The 21,602-nt window shown below is 44.8% G+C and overlaps 1 protein-coding gene across 8 annotated transcripts in view; it reads right to left on the bottom strand.

Moving 5' to 3' along the window:
* The window catches only part of VDR (vitamin D receptor), a 100,156-nt gene that overhangs the window by 64,283 nt on the left and 14,271 nt on the right, over positions 1-21,602 (bottom strand). For 3 of the 8 annotated variants that reach the window (XM_077328975.1, XM_077328981.1, XM_077328974.1), the window contains exon 2: positions 13,637-13,726. The exons of 3 other annotated variants lie outside the window; for them this stretch is intronic. The gene's annotated coding sequence lies outside the window, so the exon portion shown is untranslated. Of the gene's footprint in view, positions 1-2,765; positions 2,905-13,636; positions 13,727-21,602 lie in introns of those variants that run through there. 2 more of the 8 variants (XM_077328979.1, XM_077328977.1) reach the window with 2 other exon arrangements.

Genomic DNA, 21,602 nt, shown 5'->3' with positions numbered 1-21,602 from the left:
AAAATCCTCAACCCTTGATTAAACAAGCAAGATGACTGTTGAAAATTCAAGTAAAAGCAATTTCAGTCAAACAGCAGTCACCATATGGAAAAAGTTGTAGCAATGAGTGAGAAGACAAGATACAAGATGTTTGAGAATACTGAGGTCCATTCCAAACGACTTTAATGTAGCAGAAGGCTTGCAATTTGTAAACGCTACTAATTTGCAGTTCCACATGACGTCGCACACAATCTGCAACACTCCTGAAACAGTCCCGCAAAAAGCGATTCATTGTAGCGTTTAAAGGGAAATCGGGAAAAGTGGATTCACCCTCCAAAAAGCGCTACACTCTGCAACACTAGCGAAAAAGACCTGTGCATTCCCATTATTGCGGTTCCAACAAAGTCCCTCCACCTGGCTCTCTCCTCCGAACTTCCGGCGAAGCGATCACCTTTTTTTTTTCTTGGAGTGAGCAGAAAGCAACGAACCAGCGAGCCTTCATTCACCCAGCGAGGCTTCTCCGGCTACAGTCCCTCCACAGAAGTGCTTTAAAGCTCCCCTAAGTCCCCAAGCACAACACAGCCCCGTTTGCAAGTTCCCTTTATTTTCGGCCAAAAATCGCGCCCGTGCAGGGGGGGGGATTTTTTTTCACTCGGGGAGCGTGGTAACGATGACTTGCCAGCTCACACGCCAGCTAGATGGGTCTCTATGTTAGGAGGAATAAAGGCATATTCATTGCAATGTGTGTTTTTCTTTTCTTTTTTTTTTAACTGTTCTTAAAGGGAAAGGGGCTTTTCGGGAGCATGATAACAACCGCCCATTGGCTGTTCGTTTGATTGACGGCCAGGGGTGGGACAAAGCACAGAAAAAATCGCTTCCTTTCTAGCGATTTTTGCGAGACCAGAAACCTGTGGGAAACTATTGAAACGCTACTGGATTCCACTACAAAGGCGTAACGCTGAGATTGCACTTTTAAAAATAGCATTTCCGCTTTGTGGAACCAATTGGCAACATTGGTCCTTGTGTGGAAACACCCTGAGAATTTCTCTCTTCCAGCGTAGCAAAGGACAGAGGGATGAAAAGATCAAGAAGGGAGAAACGGTAGCACATGTAATAAGAAAAGAAACTGCCAGATGAAGAGGAGAAATATGAGCTTAAAAGGGAAGGTACTAAAGCATGAGTTCTTCTGTTGCACAATAGCACACTCTGCTGTGGTTACTCTCAAAATTCCACATTCAGTCCCAGATATACAGCTAAACTCTTAGCACATCACATTCACCATTCCTCATGCCAACTATTTTCTATCCTTGAGTGTTGCCATATAACAGAAACTCGCATAGCTTAATTATTCCAAGTCAATATCTTTTGTTGCCTTTTTTTCTTCTCCTTCTGTTATTTTTCCTCTTTTTCCCTTTCTCTTCTGTATTGAAACTGTTAATAAAATCGTTTAAAAATATATTCTCTACCATTTAGATCAACATCCAAAGTAAAATACAAATACTACAGGGATAGCCACCGGTTTATTCAAAAGCGTTGTCAAGGTAGAGCACCCTCTTTCAGGCGCAGTCTTTTTTAGGATCATTCCTATATTCAAAATGTGGCCAGTCTTATATCTCACAGCTCTCACCTGCACCGTGCATATATCTACCCAAATCCCCCTCATAAAGCTCTTGCAAGAATTTCAGTCCTTTGGCACACCGTGCTTTAATTCAAATTCTCCTCAGTGCAAGTTGACTTGTAAGTTCTAACAATTCCACTTAGCAAATTTTAATGCAAAATCGTCAGTAAAAGTATGCTTCACAGATGCGTCCACACGGGACTCTTATCTCTGTCCCACTCTCTAGCAGCACAACTCATTCAGAAGCAGAGAAAAAGAAATCTCCGTGAAGCTGGCAGAACCAACTGCACATGTAAAATTTATGTTTCTCTCTCTTACAACCTGTGGCGCTGGGGCTTTCCTTCCCTCCAGATGGATTCCTGACCCACATTTACAGGCTGAGAAAGCCAAGTGCTCCACATCTGTTAAGGGTTCCCTAAAAGAGGGTCAAATAAGGCTCACTTCAGCAAGACGGCGTTCCTTCTTCGCAGTTAAAGAGCTGAGATGACACAAAGTTGGAACCAATGGAACTGACAAGTGTCATTTTTCTTCCTCGGGGAGCAGGAATAGGACTCCTAAATTTAGCACTGGAGAGCTATGGGTGAGCACCACTGGATGCAAGTTCTGCGTTCCAGATTTAATTACTTATTTCACCTACAGTATTTTCCCCTATTAGAAGCAAGACCAAAGAATTTTTTTTTAAGTATACCAAGTGATTGCAGTACTAAACATTCTGTGCTAAACCATAGCTGCCAGATTACTGAATTATTTTCCAGGAAAGTATCCACAGAGATTTATAGACCCACAGATTCGTCTTCTTGGAACTAGCTGTCTATCAGATCAAGAGTTGTAGAAGCCTTTAAAAAAAAGAAAGGAAAGGGGGAGGGAGAGGGAGAAAGACACCTTTGTACCTATTTTGAAAGGGTGATTAACTAGGTGAAAGATCTGCAGAAATGAACTTTCATATGGAAAAAAGATTCACGCTAATTGCTAAAGCTATAAAATACATTAGGGTCACTTAAAACAAAACTTTAAGGTAAAGATTGGGACTAGTGCCTTTTTTTGCTCAAGTTAAAAATCCTCCTGAACATATAGCTCACAACATAACTTTTAAGCAGTTAGGCTGGTGAACAAGGAAGAAATCTAAGTTATCAAATACTTAAAGGCAGAAACCAGATGGAATATTTACCTGAAGTTCCCGAGTGTCACAGCACTAAGGCACAGGAGATTCCAGCTCACAGAGTCTGTGCCTCTAGCAATTGAATGGTCGATCCAACTAGTGAACTGACAATTTTGGTAGAGGCTGCAGTCATGTGACTCAAAGGCACAGCGACAATGCCCCAGCTTCCAGTGGTGAGTTCCTTTCCCAGCTGCACTGTTAAAAGTCTGAGGAAGCTGATCTGGTTGCATTAATGTTTGAAACGCCTTCGGAGGGGAAAATCCCGGTGGTTTAATTCCTCCTCCCAATATGAAGCATACAGAAGTGCTGCCCCTCCTGATGGTGAGAAAGAATGCACCCACAGTACCTGTGCCGTTTACAGGCAGAGCGTAGAAGAAAATTCACTGGAGTAAATTTGGAAAAACGCAACTCAAAAATTTCAAATGCCAAGAGGTAGCTTTCAGCTGCAATATACTGTCAGCCTCTCCAAGACATCTGTAGACCGATTCTAACCACAGGCATCCCACTGGGATTTGCTCCCAAGGAACATGGAATTTCAGCTTCAGCACAAGAGACTTTTATCTCCCCCCCCCCCCCCCCATCTAAGCCAGGAACTATCAAATCCTCTTGGGATACAGAGCCCAACCCAACAGGGATGTACCTAAAGCCATCTTGCAAACACCTGGAAAGCTGTCAATTTTGCAACAGAAAGCCTTTACTTCCCAAGTAACCCCCCAACACAACATTCATTAGTCACTTACTGGAAACTGCAAGCCTCACTACAACGGGTTCAAACAAGCATTCTTCACCATGCAATCTTTCATTTTTATGTTTAATCAACAACTGCAAGTGTGAGAAGTTAACCTTCTCTTCCGTATTCCCTGTCAATAGGCTTACTGGAATAATTCAGCCCCAAGATAAGTTATGGAGTGTTTAGGCTAGACGTCTACTGAACACATGAAGGTACCAAGGTATCAAGGCAAACTGAGACCACTATTTGATCAAGGTCAGTATTGCCTACTCTGACCGGCAGCAGCTCTCCAGGGGCCCTGGTGGGCGTCTTTCATATCTGCTATTAACTAATTCTTTCTACTGGAGTTGTCAAGGATTGAACTTGGAATCTTCTGCATGCAAAACAGGCATCCTACCCCTGAGCCAAAACCCCATTCACTGCTAAAACTGAAAGTAGCAATCCTGACTCATATGCTAAAAGGTAAAGGTAAAGGTAAAGGTATCCCCTGTGCAAGCACCGAGTCATGTCTGACCCTTGGGGTGACGCCCTCCAGCGTTTTCATGGCAGACTCAATACGGGGTGGTTTGCCAGTGCCTTCCCCAGTCATTACCATTTACCCCCCAGCAGCAAGCTGGGTACTCATTTTACCGACCTCGGAAGGATGGAAGGCTGAGTTAACCTTGAGCCGGCTGCTGGGATTGAACTCCCAGCCTCATGGGCAAAGCTTTCAGACTCATATGCTAATGGTTATTAATTTATTTGTATTTATATACCGCCCTCCCCTGAGGCTCAGGGCGGTTTACATAAAATGTAGAAACAGTACATAGAACTTAGCTTTCATAACAACTTTCATACAACAGTAATAATATTAACATTAAACTCTAACACAGGCACAAACTATATCAATGCAAACAGGGCCAGAGCAGAACAGATGGGTGGATTTTTTTAGGAGGGAGGGAACAGGGGCCCTGTAGATGTTGCTGGTCACTCAGTCCCTGCAAAAGATTTGTCCTAAAAACCTAGAGGAGCTCATTTAAAAAGAAAAGGTAGCCTTATTTTTAAATTTAGACACAGTAAGACTCCAGATCAGGCTTTCTCAACCAGGGTTTCATGAAACACTGTTTCTTGACGGCCACCTGAATGGGTGAGAGTTAATGATTTTGTATACATTTTTAACATTTGTTAAGCATTTGCTGGGTGATATGGCCATGTAAGAGCCACTTGTGGCGCAGGGTGGTAAGGCAGCCGACATGCTGTCTGAAGCTCTGACCACGAGGCTGGGAGTTTGATCCCAGCAGCTGGCTCAAGGTTGACTCAGCCTTCCATCCTTCCGAGGTCGGTAAAATGAGTACCCAGCTTGCTGGGGGGTAAACGGTAATGACTGGGGAAGGCACTGGCAAACTATCCTTCCCAACCATATTCTGCATAATCATGCCATGTTGGGTTTCTCAAAGCCCAAAGAATGTTTTAGGGGTTTCTCAATGGTAAAACAGTTGAGAAAGGTTGTTCTAGATCTTGGACGATAGTCTGTACAAGCAGCTACTGAGAAATACGTTATTTTCAGGTCTGCCTTTGAATGTTACTTCACCGGAACATTACAAACCCTCTGTTAATTATCCAGTAATAATGTTGTCTACAATAAATATCCATTTATTCTGGCAATGCAGTCAGGGGTAATACAGTTTGTACACACAAAAGTCCAGGCCAATCTATTTCATTAGCAACTGAGACAGGCTGAAGCCTTAGCTGTTGTGCACTGGTGTTTTACCCACGCGCATGTTCTCGTGTTGTTTTTCTTCCTTCCTTCCAGCATTCCAGCTCCTGGGCTGAGAGAGCATCATTTCTGAAGTCAAGGATTTATTTCCCCCAAAGTAAGCAATGAAGTATCCTGAAAGGTTTTCCCCATCATTTTTCTCTCATTTTCCCCTCATTTTTCTATGAAGTATATGGCTCGTGGGACAAGTCAGGCCATGTTATTTTCCCTGCAAGTTCAACAATGCATTTGCTCTCTGTCGGTGCTGTTTGGTTATCTGAAATCTGTGTCACCCTGCCTGTTACTGTGGAAGTTTATAATTGTTTCACATGTACACAATACCCCTATTTGTTTGTTTTTTCATATCCTGTAGGACAGTGGGTCTCAACCTCCCTAGTGCTGCGGCCCTTTAATACAGTTCCTCATGTTGTGGTGACCCCCGGCCATAAAATTATGCATTTTTCCACAGAAATTAAACCAAAATTGACCAATGGTGTGGAGATCCATTGTTCATGATTGTATATAAATTGTTTTTTTTTCCAGGGTTTCTCAGTTCAGTTCTGCCTCTTGTCCCTCCATGCCGATCTTGCTCTTTTCCGCTTCTCCAGAAAGACACACATTCTCTCGATTTACCCTGCAAGGCTGTTGTGTAGATGGCAGCCCCTCCCTCTGGCAAAGCTGCTTGCCCTGCCGCAACCCCTGTGAAAGGGTCGTTCGACCCCCAAAGGGATACCAATCCCCAGGTTGAGAACCACTGCTCTAGGTTTTTCCTTTTCAAGTTGAATTTCACTTCCCTCATGGAACCTACAGTTTGCCAGCAGTTTGTCAGGGATCCCCCAACGTGTCACATATGGACAGCTGGGTGCCCGCCGGCACCTTTGCTGGTACTCATTAAGTTTTTTTAAAAAGTGTGTAGGTTCAAGTAGAACTTTTCCCCAGGATGGCTTCAGATATTTTAAGAGTAGCTTTGGCAGAAGCTGCCACCACAGCACAAGGCACTTCACTCTATGACTGAGAGGTGAGCAGTGTATGTGCAAGAAAATATTTTTAAAGCAGAGTTTCTACCTGAAAGGTTGAAGTTAGCATTAAAAATATGCATAATTTTACAGCTTGACAGTCTGTAGTTGTCTCTGCACCGTTTGGTGGCCATTTTGTGGCCAGCTCTGCCTTACTAATAGCTGTTTTGTGGTTGAATCCATCAGCCTATGTCAAAATTTCAAAGGTGCTTGCAAGGCCCTAAAAGGTAAGGAATTTCTGGTCTCTGTTTATAGATTTATCCAGAGGTAAGGTTGCCAACCCTGGCTTGGCAAATGCCTGGAAGTTTGGGGGCAGTCCCTGTGGAGGGGAGAAAGTTTCCCTTCCTGGCTGCCATTTTATCCGGGGGAATTGATCTCTGTAATCTGGAGAACAGTTGTAATTTTGAGGAGTACTCTAGGTTCCACCTGGAGGTTGGCCACTCTATCCAAAATGTGATTGGAGAAACCAGTGACACAGGCCTATCAGGGCTCTGCTCCAAAACACCAACTGCTTTCTAGGAATTGTAGAAGCCTGAGCAACAGTTGAACACAGTTGAATATAATATCACAACAGTTGAATATAACTATACTCGCTCTGGCCTTTTCTTTGAAAAAAAGGAATAAATGGTGTGATCGTGGGCAGATCACTGACAAAGGGACTAACTGTTCCTCTGTTTTTTCTACATGGCATTTCCAGCTGCTTTTCTCCCCTGTGAAAGCAGCTGGCCTGGTTTTAAGGGGGGAGACGAATCAGGCAGACCCTTCTTCCCACCATCCTTGTGCTCCACTTAAAACTGCAGCCTCTGTTACACTTCTAAGGTAAAGGTAAAGGTATCCCCTGTGCAAGCACCGGGTCATGTCTGACCCTTGGGGTGACACCCTCTAGCATTTTCATGGCAGACTCAATACAGGGTGGTTTGCCAGTGCCTTCCCCAGTCATTACTGTTTACCCCCCCAGCAAGCTGGGTACTCATTTTACTGACCTCGGAAGGATGGAAGGCTGAGTCAACCTTGAGTCGGCTGCTGGGATCAAACTCCCGGCCCCAAGGGCAGAGCTTCAGACTGCATATCTGCTGCCTTACCACTCTGCGCCACAAGAGATTCTACACATTATTACACTTCTACACATTATCAAAAAAGTCAACTCAACATGGGTTGTACATAAAATGTGATGCTGTCGACTAGGAGTGTCAAACCCTTTTCTAGCCTGTTCAAATTATTTTTAAAAGAACCCAGAAGACCTTAAGGCTGCATCTGGACTATTAGTTTGTCATGAACTTAGTTGCAAGTCACCGCATGTGGAACGGACATAGTCCAGGATGTGATCTTCCATTTCTAACCCTTGACTCTTCTTGGGCAGACAAGCTTATGAGCAAGATACCTGAGAGACTACAGAGCACATGTACGTTTTCACTTCATGCACCCTTGTAAAATTGGGCTAGCCACCCACATGGTCCTCTTATTAAGAGGTGGAGTTGTATGGAGCAACACAGTCAAGTCGCACATGTACGTGCAGCTATGCAGATGTAGCCACTGCCCCAATTCTGGCTAGCTGACTGACTAATGTGTCACTAAAAGTGGTACTCTTGCAATATAGTCCTGGTTGATATTTTGGGTGTTAACTTGAGCCAATTGCCACTTTCCCTTTCAAGGCCAGTTACAGCAAGCTTTCACTACAGGAATGCAAAAACACAATGATGTCTAATTGTACATTCAGAATGCAATAACTAAATTTAAGCCTCTTCTGCTGAACTGAAAATCTGGACACCTTGTGACTCTAGCCCTCTCTTGTTTTATGATGATGATGATGTTATCCGTTCAGTCGGGTCCAACCCTCGGCGATTCTATAGGAAAGTCTTCGCCATGCGCCCCTGTCTCTGACTGCTTCTTTTAGTTGGTTCATGGTCATCCATGTATCGGCTTTGATCATGTCGAACCAGTGGATCCTTTGGTGACCACGTTTCTTTTTGCCGCTGACCATGCTGAGCATTAAGATTTTTCTAGCGAGTTTGATCACATGATGTGTCCAAAGTAAGTGAGCTTTAGCCGTAATATCTTCCTTTCTAATGACATAGTTGGTTTTCTCCTCTCTAAAACTATCTTGTTGGTAACTTTGGCTGTCCATGGTATCCGCAGCATTCGTCCCCAACACCATAATTCGAAAGCATCTGTTCTCCTCCTGTTCTCCTTCTTCAGGGTCCAGCTTTCGCATCTATAGATTGTTCTGGGGAAGACAATGGTGCTGACTAGCCGGCACTTTGTATTAAGGCTGATATCCTTACTCTTCCATATTTGGTTCATGCCTAGTTCCGGCCCAGTGTTATTCGCCGTTTGATTTTGCGGATGCATCCAACACTTTGATTGATCATAGAGCCAAGAAAGAAAAGTGTGGAGTATATAACAGCGTCCTCCTGTGATTAAAGGGGTAGTCCGACATTGAGTTGCAACCAACTCAAAGCAACTCCGTGAAGTTCCATCTCCTGGGGTTTCAAGGCAAGAGATTAACAGAAAGGATCGCCCTCCTCTTCACAGCAGCCTGTCTTCCTTGGTGATCTCTCATCCAAGTACTAACAGTGTTTAGCTTGGATACTGATATAAGAATCCAGTGTGTTGGCCACCTGTGCTGCTATAGCAGGTGCTGAATCAGCTCCCTTCTCCAATCTAGTTTCTAAAATGCACAAGCACTTTACCGGCTCCTAAGTTTTGCAAAGTAAATAAATGAATAAATCACCTCATCCGTAAAGCTAAGATGAGCCCTGTTGATGCTTGCTTTCTGCTTCTTCCTGCAATTCTTCTCTGAGAAGCCTGGAGTTAAGTGAGCAGTCAATAGGAGAAGCTAGCCCATAGGGCCAATATGCTAGCTCTTGGGAGAACTTAGGCACCTGGTACTTGCTCCTAAGCAAAATGTCTGTGTTTGATAACGAGAAGCGGAAAGCAAGGGCCCTTCTCACTCCTGACACTGCTATCAGATGACTCTACAGTGTAATATTCCAGCACGTTTCTGCTTACTCAAGGACACTGTTGACTTCTTTGACAATATTTTACTATGGTCCTTGCATTAAGTTCAGTGCTGTTTGGAAAAAATAAACATGAACACATTAAGCTGTCTTGTACTGAATCATATTATTGGTCCATCAAGGTCCCTATTGCCTATTCAGACTGGCAGGGACTTCCCACGTTCTTTCACATTTCTTCCTCCCTGATCTCTTCAGTGGGAGATGCTAGGGATTGAATTTAGGACTTTCTACCATTCAGCCATGGCCTCTCCCAGCAGCTTAAAAGTCTGGGAGAAAGAACCATCTACATTTGAGAAATATACCAAGATTTGTGCTGAACTTAGGAGGGACAACAGCAACAACAACAAAAAAAAAGCCCTATAATTCAGCACAGACCTTTTTATTTATTTATTTATTTATTTATTTATTTATTTATTTATTTATTTATTTATTTATTTATTTATTTATTTATTATATTTCTATACCGCCCTTCCCCGGAGGCTCAGGGCGGTTTACATTAAACTTATAAACAATACATGGAACAGTCCTTTACAATCCTCAAATTAAAAAAATACAAAATACAGCGCCCAATACAAGAAAATGTCTGCATGTTAGACCTCTTTTAAAACATTTGCAAATAAAATGACCTTTAAAATATCTTTAAAATGATGCCACTCTCATCCTCAGGGACCTCATTCCACGAGGTAGGAGCTGGAACATGCTCCAATAGTTGCTGTCCGCCTCCTGTGAATGTGACCAGTGAATCTGGCATTTGGGAGAACCACCTTCTCCAAGTGGTAATGGAGCAAAGTTTAGAAGGATTAAAGGCCTCACATCCTTCTCAGGGTTCAGAGATGGTACCTGATCAAACCCCAGTGTTTAAATTAGGAAAAACTACTCCTGGGTTGCCTTTAGTTTGGTTTTCTCCATTCCGCATCTGGAGAAGGGTTTTTAAAACTCAAAGTTTAAAAAAAAATACATATCTTTAAACCGCCCACGGCGCCCTGTGGGCACCGCGGACTTAATAATTGAGTAAGGGCTGTTGGGGAGGAGTTAGGGCGGGCTCTGTCCGGGAGAAAAACTCGGAGGAGCGCCTCCGACTGGCAATCCAGGGCCAAGTGTCCAATTGGGAGGCGCGCTTTGCGCGCCTCCCTGTTGGACTCTTGGCCCGTCTCCCGGCTGCCGCGCCGCCAACTCTTCATTCCTCCCGAGCAGTCATCCTTGCCGGATGGTCACTGGGGAGGAACCTCACCTCACGCCGCGGCCCTCAGGGAACATTTCTTCCCCTCTGGCCAACGACTGCCCTTCCCGAACGCCCCACTTCCCCCCTTGCCTCTCGCTTACCTTCGCCGCCGCCACGAACACCACCCAGCATGCTCGCTGGCCTCCGGGACTCGCTACCGCCGCCGCACCCTGCACGCAGCCTCACACTTGGCCCCCGAGATGAAGACGCCGCACCGCACCGCCATCAGCCGCACGCCGCCGACAAGAGCCATCACGGCTGCCGCCCTTCCAGCTTTGACTCCGCTGCCGCGCCCAGCGAGTCACCGCAAGTATGGCCCCCGCGACAAGGAGGACTTCGCCGACGCCAGCCACCCCCCCAAAATGGCTGCCCAGACGACGAGGAGGCCGCTGAACCACTCCGCACTACGCCATGCCTTCCCTGTACTTTCCTGTGCAACGAGCCACTCCACCGCACCGCTGCGCCGGCCCCACGCCGCGCCCAGACCTCGCCACCCGTCCACTGAGCCATGCCTGCGGAGGCCTTCCTCGCCTCCTTCAGCCCGCCGCTGCCTTGCCCCAGGTTAGTTCCGCCGTGTTTGACTCCCCGACGCCTGCTGCACGCCCCGTCCCTCTCTTCCGCCTGCCTCCCCGAGCATACAGACCCCTTTCGCCATCGCCGCAGCCTTGCCCGAGCCCTTCTAGCGCCCATTTTATTACTCTTTAAAATGGGCTTTGAATCTAGTTAATAATAATACTCCTATCAGCTCTTTTGTGCTTTCCCACACCAGATTTTTGCTGCAGCTCATCTTCTTAACTGCATCAATTTTCTCCCTCATACACACAACTTTTTGCTAGTAGTTGCTCTCTTTCCTCTCCAATGCAGTAAAAATTTGTTGCAGAAATATTTGCTGCTCTTCTTAAAATTCTCCCTAAAGCAGGGGTAGTCAACCTGTGGCCCTCCAGATGTTTATGGACTACAATTCCCACGAGCCCCTGCTAGAGTTTTCAAACGCTGGCAGGGGCTCATGGGAATTGTAGTCCATAAACATCTGGAGGACCACAGGCTGACTACCCCTGCCCTAAAGCACCCACCTCTGGGATTGTGATACGAAGTTATTACAACCAGGTCTCCAGGCTTCTGGTAGACACTTGTGAGCACTCAGTTTGCAATTTCCTATGGATTGAAAGTTTTGCTAGTTTTTCTTGGCGTACACGGTCCTGATTTCTTTGGGAATGACTGCTTTACACTTGGGGAAAAACAGGAACCTTAAGGGTGTGAAGTGATCAATCCAAGGCTATACTGTAAAGTCAGTAGCAAAAAGCAGCCTGGGTTCAAGGCCTTGTTCAACAGTTGTATCATACAATCAAGGACATTAGACAACATTATCAACTATTAAAAACACAGTCCAATTATATGCCATAAACATTTTTTTATCTGCTGTGAATAATTGAAGTCTGCCATAATTACAGTTCAAACTACAAGTATGCTATTTTTAGTCATTAACAACCACATAAAAAGTCCAATGAATGCCAGGAAAGTAGCCAACTAATCAGCGAGGAGATAATCACAGTGCAGAAACAGACCAATAAAAGTTCCGTGCATAACGGCTTGTACCTTACCACCCTCCTCAGCCATTTTCGATACCTTCATCCAGCCCAAGGAACTCTCCTCCAACAGAAGAGCTGTTGAAGAAAAGCTCCTTGGATCAGAGGAAGGTTTCAAACTTGGCTGAGCGGAATGGTAGGGTACTCGGAAGAATGCCCAGCCCTAGATTTTCGCTGACCACAGGAACTCAACCATATCCTTGACATCCAAAATTAAACAGCCATCCCACTGTCATCTGCGTATGAAGCTGTCGAAGAAAGACACAAAAAGTAATTTCCAAAGCTGTGGAATTCTTTATTGTATGATTGCAGGAGACAGCAAAAGCAGAATCTTGTGGGTGGAGATCCTCTTCCAAGCACTTTATAGTACTTAAGCATGTGCAACTAGAACTCAAAGTCAGAATTTCCCCGTGAAACTAGCTTCCTACTCTCTCTTCTTTGCAGCTGGTCAGAGCTTGATCCAAATCAGTTTGTTCTGGTTTCTTTATTTTTGTACTCACAGCACATCCCAGCTAGCCCACATGACTTTCCCATAGTACACCTTTCATAGTTTCCAATATGTTTCCATTCTTTATGAGTAGTTTCCACAAAGCTGCCTTATATCAAAGCAGACTAATCCGGTATTGGCTGGCTGCAGAGTCTCGAGTGGGGAAAGACCTTTCCCAGCATAGGCTGCTTGAGATCCTTTAACTAGAGATGCCAGGAACTGAATGTGGGCCCCTTCTACATGCAAGCCCTGGACTCTTCCAATGAGCCACAGTTCTTCCCGGCGCATGTTCACACTGATGCCATGATCCTGTCTTGGCATGTGTATACTAGTTTCTCCAAGGATCACTGGTTCAGCAACGTGCATATACCTCAACTGCAGTTGATCAAGCCGCCTTGAGCCAAGAGGAAAGGCGATGTATATTTTAATTAATAAAACATTCAGAAATAAAACAGCTGTTCTGAGGAAATAGTGAATTCAGATGTATGAATCCAAGTTCCTATTCAGTCATCAGGCCTTGGGCAAATCTTACTTGCAAGGCACTAAGCAAACAGCCGTTCCAGAAAAAAATAACACGTCTTGTAACAAGCAGTTTGGGTTTTTTTTTAACCTTTACAAGAAAGAAAACACTGGCCTTCAGATTCATTTTGCTCAATTGATGCTGACAGGTCACAGTCAAATTACTGTGGCATTAAGAGATGTTAAGTGCATGCAGGGCACCCCAACTGTTCCTTTACCGAAATCCATGAAAAAGCCCAATGAGGAAAAAAACGGATGTGCTAAATAAGAGGCAACATATATAGTTATTACTTTTACAAAATTTGTGTCCCGTCTTTCTGGCCATCAAAGCAGATAAAATCACATTATAAAGCCATTAAAATCCTCCCCTTCCAAACACACGTCACTAAAACAATAAAAAAGCAGTTAAAATACATGCAGAGTACATACATTATATACCTACACACACACACATGCATAGATGCACAAATATAAGTAGGCGAGAAAAATCAAAATCATACTGGAAATGGCAGCAATTCAAAAAAATTGTCTACCAAGAGAATTGTTTTAAAATAAGCAAGTTTCTCACCTATGTTATCTTGAAATATTTCAAAGATGGGATGCTGTAAGCTTTGTGGCAGACAGTGGTCTAGGGTACTGCTATCCAGGGTTGCCAGTTCTAGAATCAAGAGATTATTCCACCATTAATTACATCTTGGCTTTCATACTGCTGTGTCTATTAGTTGCACAGAGAATGTATATATAAGTACAATTCAAAACAGAGGAGAGGGGGGGGGGAAACCCTTACGTAACTGTCCTTTACCAATGGTCCAGTTCAGCAGCTTAAAGTTGCGGCTTTCAGTCCTTTAAAGTAGTGGCACCAGGCCACGGCTCCCTCTCCCTGCCCCCCCCCCGCAGTAAAAAACTTCCCAGGCCGCAAGCTTGCGGCCCGGGAAGCTTCTTACTGTGAGAGGGGGGGAGGGAAGCAGGGCCGCACATGCGCGTATGCGCCACACGCGGCCGAAATCGCACATGCGTGGCATTTTCACGCATGTATGCATGCGCAAAAGTGCCACGCATGCATGGCATGAGCGGACGGGCAATTGCCCACCCTGCTGTCGCCAGTTCCCGGTACTTGGGAGAGGAAACATCAGTCCCTCTCTATCCACACAACTGATTACCGTTGTCAAAGCTGACAGTGCTCGCTTGCTGCTGGATATGATACACCATTCCAAGCCAACACTGGGAACTACATACCCAGATTCATCCGATATTGGGAGGTGGACCCAATCCAAAAGAGAAACTACTTCCAGATTTGGATCACTAGATCAGTTCCACAATATTTCTGGTAAGGCCTTGGAGGAGGAGCGTGTCTCATGGCTTAAGTGCCACTCGGCATTTAACACCCACTCAGGGCGGCAGTTCCACCTGAGTGCCTCCTCCTCCAACCGGCTTGCCTGTTTGTCCAACAGCCAGCCAATCACCTTCCGTCCCCCACCCCTGACCACCCCCTCCTCCTTCCACTTCCCTCTGAGGCTTGGAGGCTGCAGATCCCTGCCTCAGCTAGTGAGTTCCCTAGCAACTGCCTGCAGCCTTTCCAGGTCCTGAGGGGAGACGGAGGCCATTTGAAGAGTTCTTTCACTCCACCCCCTTAATCTAGTGCCCGTTGTATTCCTGAATGCAACGGGATTGGCCGCTAGCAGTTTCATATTTCATAAACAATATGTGCTGTAATCTGTGTGCAGTTTTCAACCAGAGGACCCATATTTTCTGAGAAGAACCTTCTGGGCAGGGATGCCAGCCTCCAGCTGAGTCGTGGGATCCTTCAGACTTACAGTTTATCTCCAGACAGAGATCAGTTCCTCTGGAGAAAAGGGATGCTTTGGAGGGTGGACACTATGGCAGTGTATCCCACTGAGGCCCCTGTCCTTCAAAGGCCCCATCCCCAAATCTCCAGGAGTTTCTCAACCTAGAACTGGCCCACCCTACCCCACAATCCCCTGCCGGTGGCCTGGAGGGACCTGGCAAACCTACTTCTTGGCCATTTTAATTTTTAGCCATTCAGCTCTAAAAGGTAAACCTTTTTTGTTCAACTGGTAATTTTGATATTTTTTAGTTTTTCTGTGAGGAGAAAGATTTGAAGAACAGAGGCTTGAGGAAGTAGCTTCTCTCAACGGCATCAGAGAGAGAGAACTCCATCTCCTTGCCATACTGGGAAAAAGCAGGAAAACGGTGGGAGGGGGGGGAGAGAGCACCCTCTGGCATTTTTGATTTTCAGAAACCTCTCTGCTGTAAGTCTGCACGTGCACAGGACCCATAGAAGACTACACAGGTAGAGTTACCCCAAATCATAAGCACTGGATTAGGGTGATTTAGTTCAGTCCTGCCCATTCAGCTGAATACAAGATGAGAGAAGAAAACCAAATTAAAACTGAATTAGAGGCACACGGTGTGGCAGTATGATCTAAGATCTATGAGACCCAGGTTCAAATTCTTACTCTGCCATGGAACCTAATCTACCTCACAGGGTTGTTGTGTAGATAATATGGAGGTGAGAACAACCACTTTGAGTCCTCAGTGGGGAGGACGCTGGGGTATAAACAGGGATGCCAGTCTGCAAGTGGAACCTGGGGATCTCCTGAAATTATAACTCATCTCCAGACTAAAGAGATCAGTTTCCCTTGAGAAAACAGCTGCTTCGGAGGGAGGGCTTCACAGCATTATTCTCCACTAAGGTTCTTCCTTGCCTCAAATCCTATCCATTCTCAGCTCCTCCTCCAAATTCTCCAGGTATTTCTCACCCTGATCTGGCTACCCTAGATATAAGTGATGCAAATAAATAAGTTAGTAAGCTGGATGTTCTCAGCAAGGGGCCATGGCTTGGCCATGCAGATGGTTCTCAGATTCAATTCTTGTCATCTCCAGTCAAAGGTGTTGTGAAAAGGTAGGTAGCAGGTGTTGTGAAAGCCCTTTGCTGGATGGCCACAGAAGACAATGCTGACCTTGACAGACCAATGCTCTGACTCAGGAGAACGTAGTTTCATGTGTCATACTTTTTAAATATGACAAAACAAACAATTTAGCAGGCAGCCTACATGTTGTCCCTGGCACTGAACCAGGCGAGCTAGTGGAAAAAGTTAAGGTCCTTGGGGGAAAGCCTCTTCTATGACATTATTTATCTAGGTACATTAACATTCCCCCCACCCCAAAGGTTAACTTGCTACAGCTCCAAGCCCAGCTAAGGAAGAGGAGACAGGTCCCACATAAAACAGAAAGCAAGCAATGGCCAAAGAGGCTCAACATCTAACCACTGAGAGGGAGGGGCCAAGTGCACCTGAGTGAGAGAATTCTCTGAACCCTTTCCCTCCCAGATCCTCTCACATTCAGAGTTACAATATCCAGTAAGTTATTCCACTGATCCTCTAGTGTTGCCAGAATATCTCAGCAAGTCGAATGAAAAGCATCTACCTGTGCAAATGCACTGAAGCTCATGTATAGTGGAGGTGGTATGAATCTGTGTTAATTTGCGACCTTAAAATTTTCAGTATTTGACTTCGCGATGTTACTAGTTCACCGCCGATTAGACAAACAAATCAAAGCTATGAACTCTGTAGCCACATTGTGAATAAATTTACAGAACGTTAAACGGTGCAGATCTGAGGTCATACCCTTGTCAAAGAAAAAGCAATTTTGAAAGCTCAGGCTGCTTGATTGGGGAGCGGCTATGGTTAAGTAGAAGAGCCTCGGCTCTGCATGCAGAAAGTCTCTCAGGTTCAATCCCTGGTACCTCCACGTACAATGACAAGGTAAAATGAAGTGAAAGACCTTTTCCTGAGACCCTGGAGAACAGCTGCCAGTCGGTGCAGGCAATACTGACTCGGATGCACCAATGGTCTGATTTGGTATAAGGCAGCCTCGTGTACGCTCATGTAGAAGAAGAGTTGGTTCTTATATGCTGCTTTTCTCTACCTGAAGGAGTCTCAAAGAGGCTTACAGTCACCTTCCCTTTCCTCTCCCCACAACAGACACCCTGTGAGGTGGGTGAGGCTGAGAGAGCCCTGATATCAATGCTCAGTCAGAGCAGTTTTTTCAGTGCTGTGGCGAGCCCAAGGTCGCCCAGCTGGCTGCATGTGGGGGAGTGCAGAATCGAACCCGGCTCGCCAGATTAGAAGTCCGCACTACTAGCCACTACACCAAGCTGGCTGTGTAAGCTGTTCTTATTTTTAAAGTCCTTCGCTTCTTAGGATTGTTCCCTCCCTAGTTCTTTCTTCTAGGACAGACAGTTAGGTCACACTTAAAAATGCAAACTCTTACACCCCTTTTCTAAATTAACTGTGTGTAGAACATGGATCATTAAGCACAGAGTCAGCACCATGTTTGCATGGAACACCCTAATCTCTCTCACACACTAAGGTGACCAGATTTCCCCACTTTTGGAAGGACATCTGGGGGTACCTGGCAAATTGTACTTATATTGAAATTAAAAAATATATATTACAATACTATTTTTGCATTCTATACATTCTATGAAACTTTTTATTGCTGCATATAGACCAAATTTTTAATCAAGACCCCCCCCCCCGGGTCAATGGTGTCCCGCTTTACCAATGTTAAAATCTGGTCACCTTATCACACACACACATATATATCTTACTTATTTTTCTGTATAGTGATAATTCAGAAAACCTAAGCCCACCTTCCAATATGTAAGACGGTCTTTTTGGCATTCCTCATAGATTTCTATTTTATTTTTGATGAGATGAGACCACCAGGCAGAGAAGTCCATTCTAAAGCAAACAGGGGAAACCAAGTGTCTGTTTCCCTACAGCCTGGCAGCCTGGTTTAAGAAGCATTCAGACGGGGAGCAAGAGGAAGAGGTGAAGTTCACAGGGAAGATTCCCCATCATGTTGCAAAGGGGAAAGTATTGCGTAAATCTTTTTCTCCCTTCGTCATTGTTTCCACCAATTATCAGCGACTTGGGAGGGCTTTTTAAAAATCTGTATAAATTGCATACTTTCTAGCTCCTTCTTGACTAAGCTAGTTCTGTTCTTCCTGATGCTGAGTGACTCTGGGTTCTTTTCTGAGTGCTGCTGTTTGTTTTCCCAACAATTCCTTCCCCTTGGCATTTAGAGCACATAGCAGTGTAAAATTTGTCTATTGTGTGTATGATTGTGGTACGTGTACAAGGTGAATTAATCTGTGAATTACTAATTGGAATGCGTTTATCTGTGTATATACATTTGAAGCACTCTGTTTAATGGGTCTTGTGCATGCAACGATTACAAGATGGGGAGATGGGGAGTTGGGCTTGCCTACTGCCCCAGAGGAGGGCACAAGGTAAGCACTAGTTCTACCCTCTTTACCCTACTAGCCACCTTCCTCAGGACGCCAAATGCCAATCCGCTGTCCTTGAGATACCCAATGCAAGCCACTGAGGGCAAATATTTTACAATACTTTCATTCAAATCTGATAGGGCAAGCCAGGGTCCGGACAATTTTGTCACGGAGCCAGTTCTAGCTTCCAGCCTACTGATCAACCATCTCCGGTTTAAGCATAAAACTCTTTCTTGACATGTAGATTGGCAGTGTTATTCTTAAACTGACGGCACCGTCTTCGCTGTTCCTAAAGCCATATAATTTAAAGATCAGTTTTCCTGCTCATCGCCATTACTCCAAATGAGCAAGCTCAAAACATTAAAAATAAGGTAAATTATGAAGTCTCATAATTAGAGCATACTAAGTTTTAAACTAAAAATTATCGCTCCAACTATTTGGCCGCCTAAACCTATTTTCATCTGCGCGAGGGATGCCAGTGAGTTGTTCTCACAACTGACACAGAACATATTCAGCAAAACTTAATTCCTTATTAAAGGCATTCTATGAATCCTATCTCCATTCACTTCATATCACGACGACTTTGGATTAGAACAATGCATTAAAGAGGCTCTAAAAACCATAAAAGTCTTTGACCTGCCTTATCTAGTTGGACTTTTGTTCCTCATTATCTTGCTATTTATATTCTATATAGTCCAGATGAACAGTTTCCGCCCCCATTTTACAAGTACAAATGGCTCCCAGGCCCACTGATAACATCATGCAATGTCAAACAGGCTCAACGTATTCTCCCCAATAATGCTCACTTTAAAGATTATAAATAAAAGCACTCAAATGACACAACACTAGAGGTTCATAAATGACCAGTAAAAAAAAACATTTTACATAATTGATACCTCACCTTTCTCCTCATGGGGATGCGCTGCGGTGTGGCGGTTAAGAGTGGCGGCTTCTAATCTGGCAAGCTGGGTCTGATTCCCTGCTCTGCCACATGCAGCCATCCGGGTGACCTTGGCTTCATCACAGCCCTGACTGTGCTGCTCTCACAGAGCAGTCCTGTCAAAAACCTTCTCAGCCTCACCTACCTCTCATGGTGTCTGCTGTGAGGAGAGGAAGGAAAAGCGATTGTAAGCTGCTTTGAGACTCCTTCGGACAGTGAAATGCAGGGTATAAAACCCAAATTCTCTTCTTCGGAGTAGTTTATGTCCTTCTCCTCTTGGATATTTTAATCCTCAAAACAACCCTGTGAGGTGGGTTAGGCTGAGAGGATGTGACTGGCTCAAGGTCACCAAGCAAGGGTCCACTGCAAAGCAGGAACTCAAACCTGAGTCTTGCAGATCCTAGCCGGCCACTCTACATCAGTGGTCCCCAACCCGCGGGCCGCGGGCCGGTGCCGGGCCGCGAAGGCCTTGGCACCGGGCCACAGCTCCCCCCCCGCCCCCCCCCCCGCAGTAAAAAACTTCCCAGGCCGCAAGCTTGCGGCCCGGGAAGCTTCTTACTGTGGGAGTGGGGGAGAGGGAATCAGGGCCTGGGCCGCGCATGCGCGATGCGCGGCATGCGCGGCCAGGCAGTTGCCCTGCCGGTCCCCAGCCTCAAAAAGGTTGGGGACCACTGCTCTACATCATGCTGACACATGAAGCTGCTTTATACACACTCAGACTATTGGAATGGCCTTCAACTTGGCAATGGCTTTAACCAAAGATACTAAAGATTGATTTTGGGACCTTATTCATGTACACATGAACTGGGAGCCTCCCCCCCCCCCACACACACACACACAATATAAAAAGTCACATTTGTCAGCTCTTTTGCTTTGATATGGAAGCTTGATTTACTTGTTAGATCTTACAAAAAAAAATTAGCTCTAGTAAATGCTGCCCTGGCAGTTGCTTCTTCAAACAGACATCTGGTTATTGGGGTATTTTGAGCTTGCTTCAAACATAGTATTATTGATATTACAGCCATTGCTGGGGGGGGGGAATAATTTACACTGAGGGGATCTTTGTGTTTAGGCCATGAAGGCATTCAAGCTGCATTTAATACACAGGAAACTCTGACAGAAAACTAGTTCTAATCATCAGTCCCTTTTATAATTACCAAGGGGACAGCTTTAAGCCTTTGCTGGCAGTTAAAGGAGTTCTTTGGCTCATTCTCCTCATGCCTTTTTTACTGGGGGGAGAATGATATTCAAACTTATTTTGAACTGGTAACTCTTTAGTAAACTTTGAATCATTTCCTTCTCACCTTGAATCAGATTTTAAAACTTAAGCTCTCACTTGTACTATCTGGCTAAGAACTGAGAATATTGAGGGTTCTGCAGGCACTGCAATGAGAGGACAGCTCACCCGTTACACTTGTGCCCAATGCATACAACGGGCAATGTATGCTACTCTACGCAACAGGATTAACACATTATTGCGTTTCTTACTGCATAACTTATCAAGTTACTCTGACCAATAGGGCGTTCAGGGTATGATGACAAGTTTCTACACAGTAATCCCCATTAAAAAGAGGAGTCATGACTCTTATATATGCATATATGTTTGTGGATTCAAAGAAATGAAGATGGTTTACAGCATTAGGAAAAGATTGTGTTATGTATTGCTTCATTTTGCTTTTTATTTTTAGTAATAATTCTCATGACAAGAATCTGGGTTTGGAAATTGATATACAAGCATCCATTATGTAGATTCTGAAATTCTCTCCGGTCAGAGGCATATCAATAATGGCAAGAAATGTTACTGGCATACAAGATATTGGAAAGGAAATGTTCATTCTTTAATTTCTTAACACAGCACTCTCTTTTGCACGATTTTATTCGAAAGTAAACTCAGCAAACACATTTAGTAGAAAGTCCAATATCATATCTCATTCCAGCATCCAGCTCTTAAGATTATTCTTGAAACAGCCTGAGCTGAGTGATAAACATTATGAAGCTCTATATCCCGCCCTCCCCCCCAATTTGGTTTTAGATTTTACTTATAGAATCATAGAGTTGGAAGGGGCCATATACAGGCCATCTAGTCCAACCCCCTAGCTCAACGCAGGATTAGCCCAAAGCATCCTAAAGCATCCAAGAAAAGTGTGTATCCAACCTTTGCTTGAAGACTGCCAGTGAGGGGGAGCTCACCACCTCCTTAGGCAGCCTATTCCACTGCTGAACTACTCTGACTGTGAAATTTTTTTCCCTGATATCTAGCCTATATCACTTGTAGTTTAA

The sequence above is a fragment of the Paroedura picta genome, chromosome 3 (assembly GCF_049243985.1).
Source record: "Paroedura picta isolate Pp20150507F chromosome 3, Ppicta_v3.0, whole genome shotgun sequence".
NCBI lineage: Eukaryota > Metazoa > Chordata > Lepidosauria > Squamata > Gekkonidae > Paroedura > Paroedura picta.
Note: the sequence above shows the minus strand (reverse complement) of the source record. Positions and strands in the feature narration are given on the sequence as shown.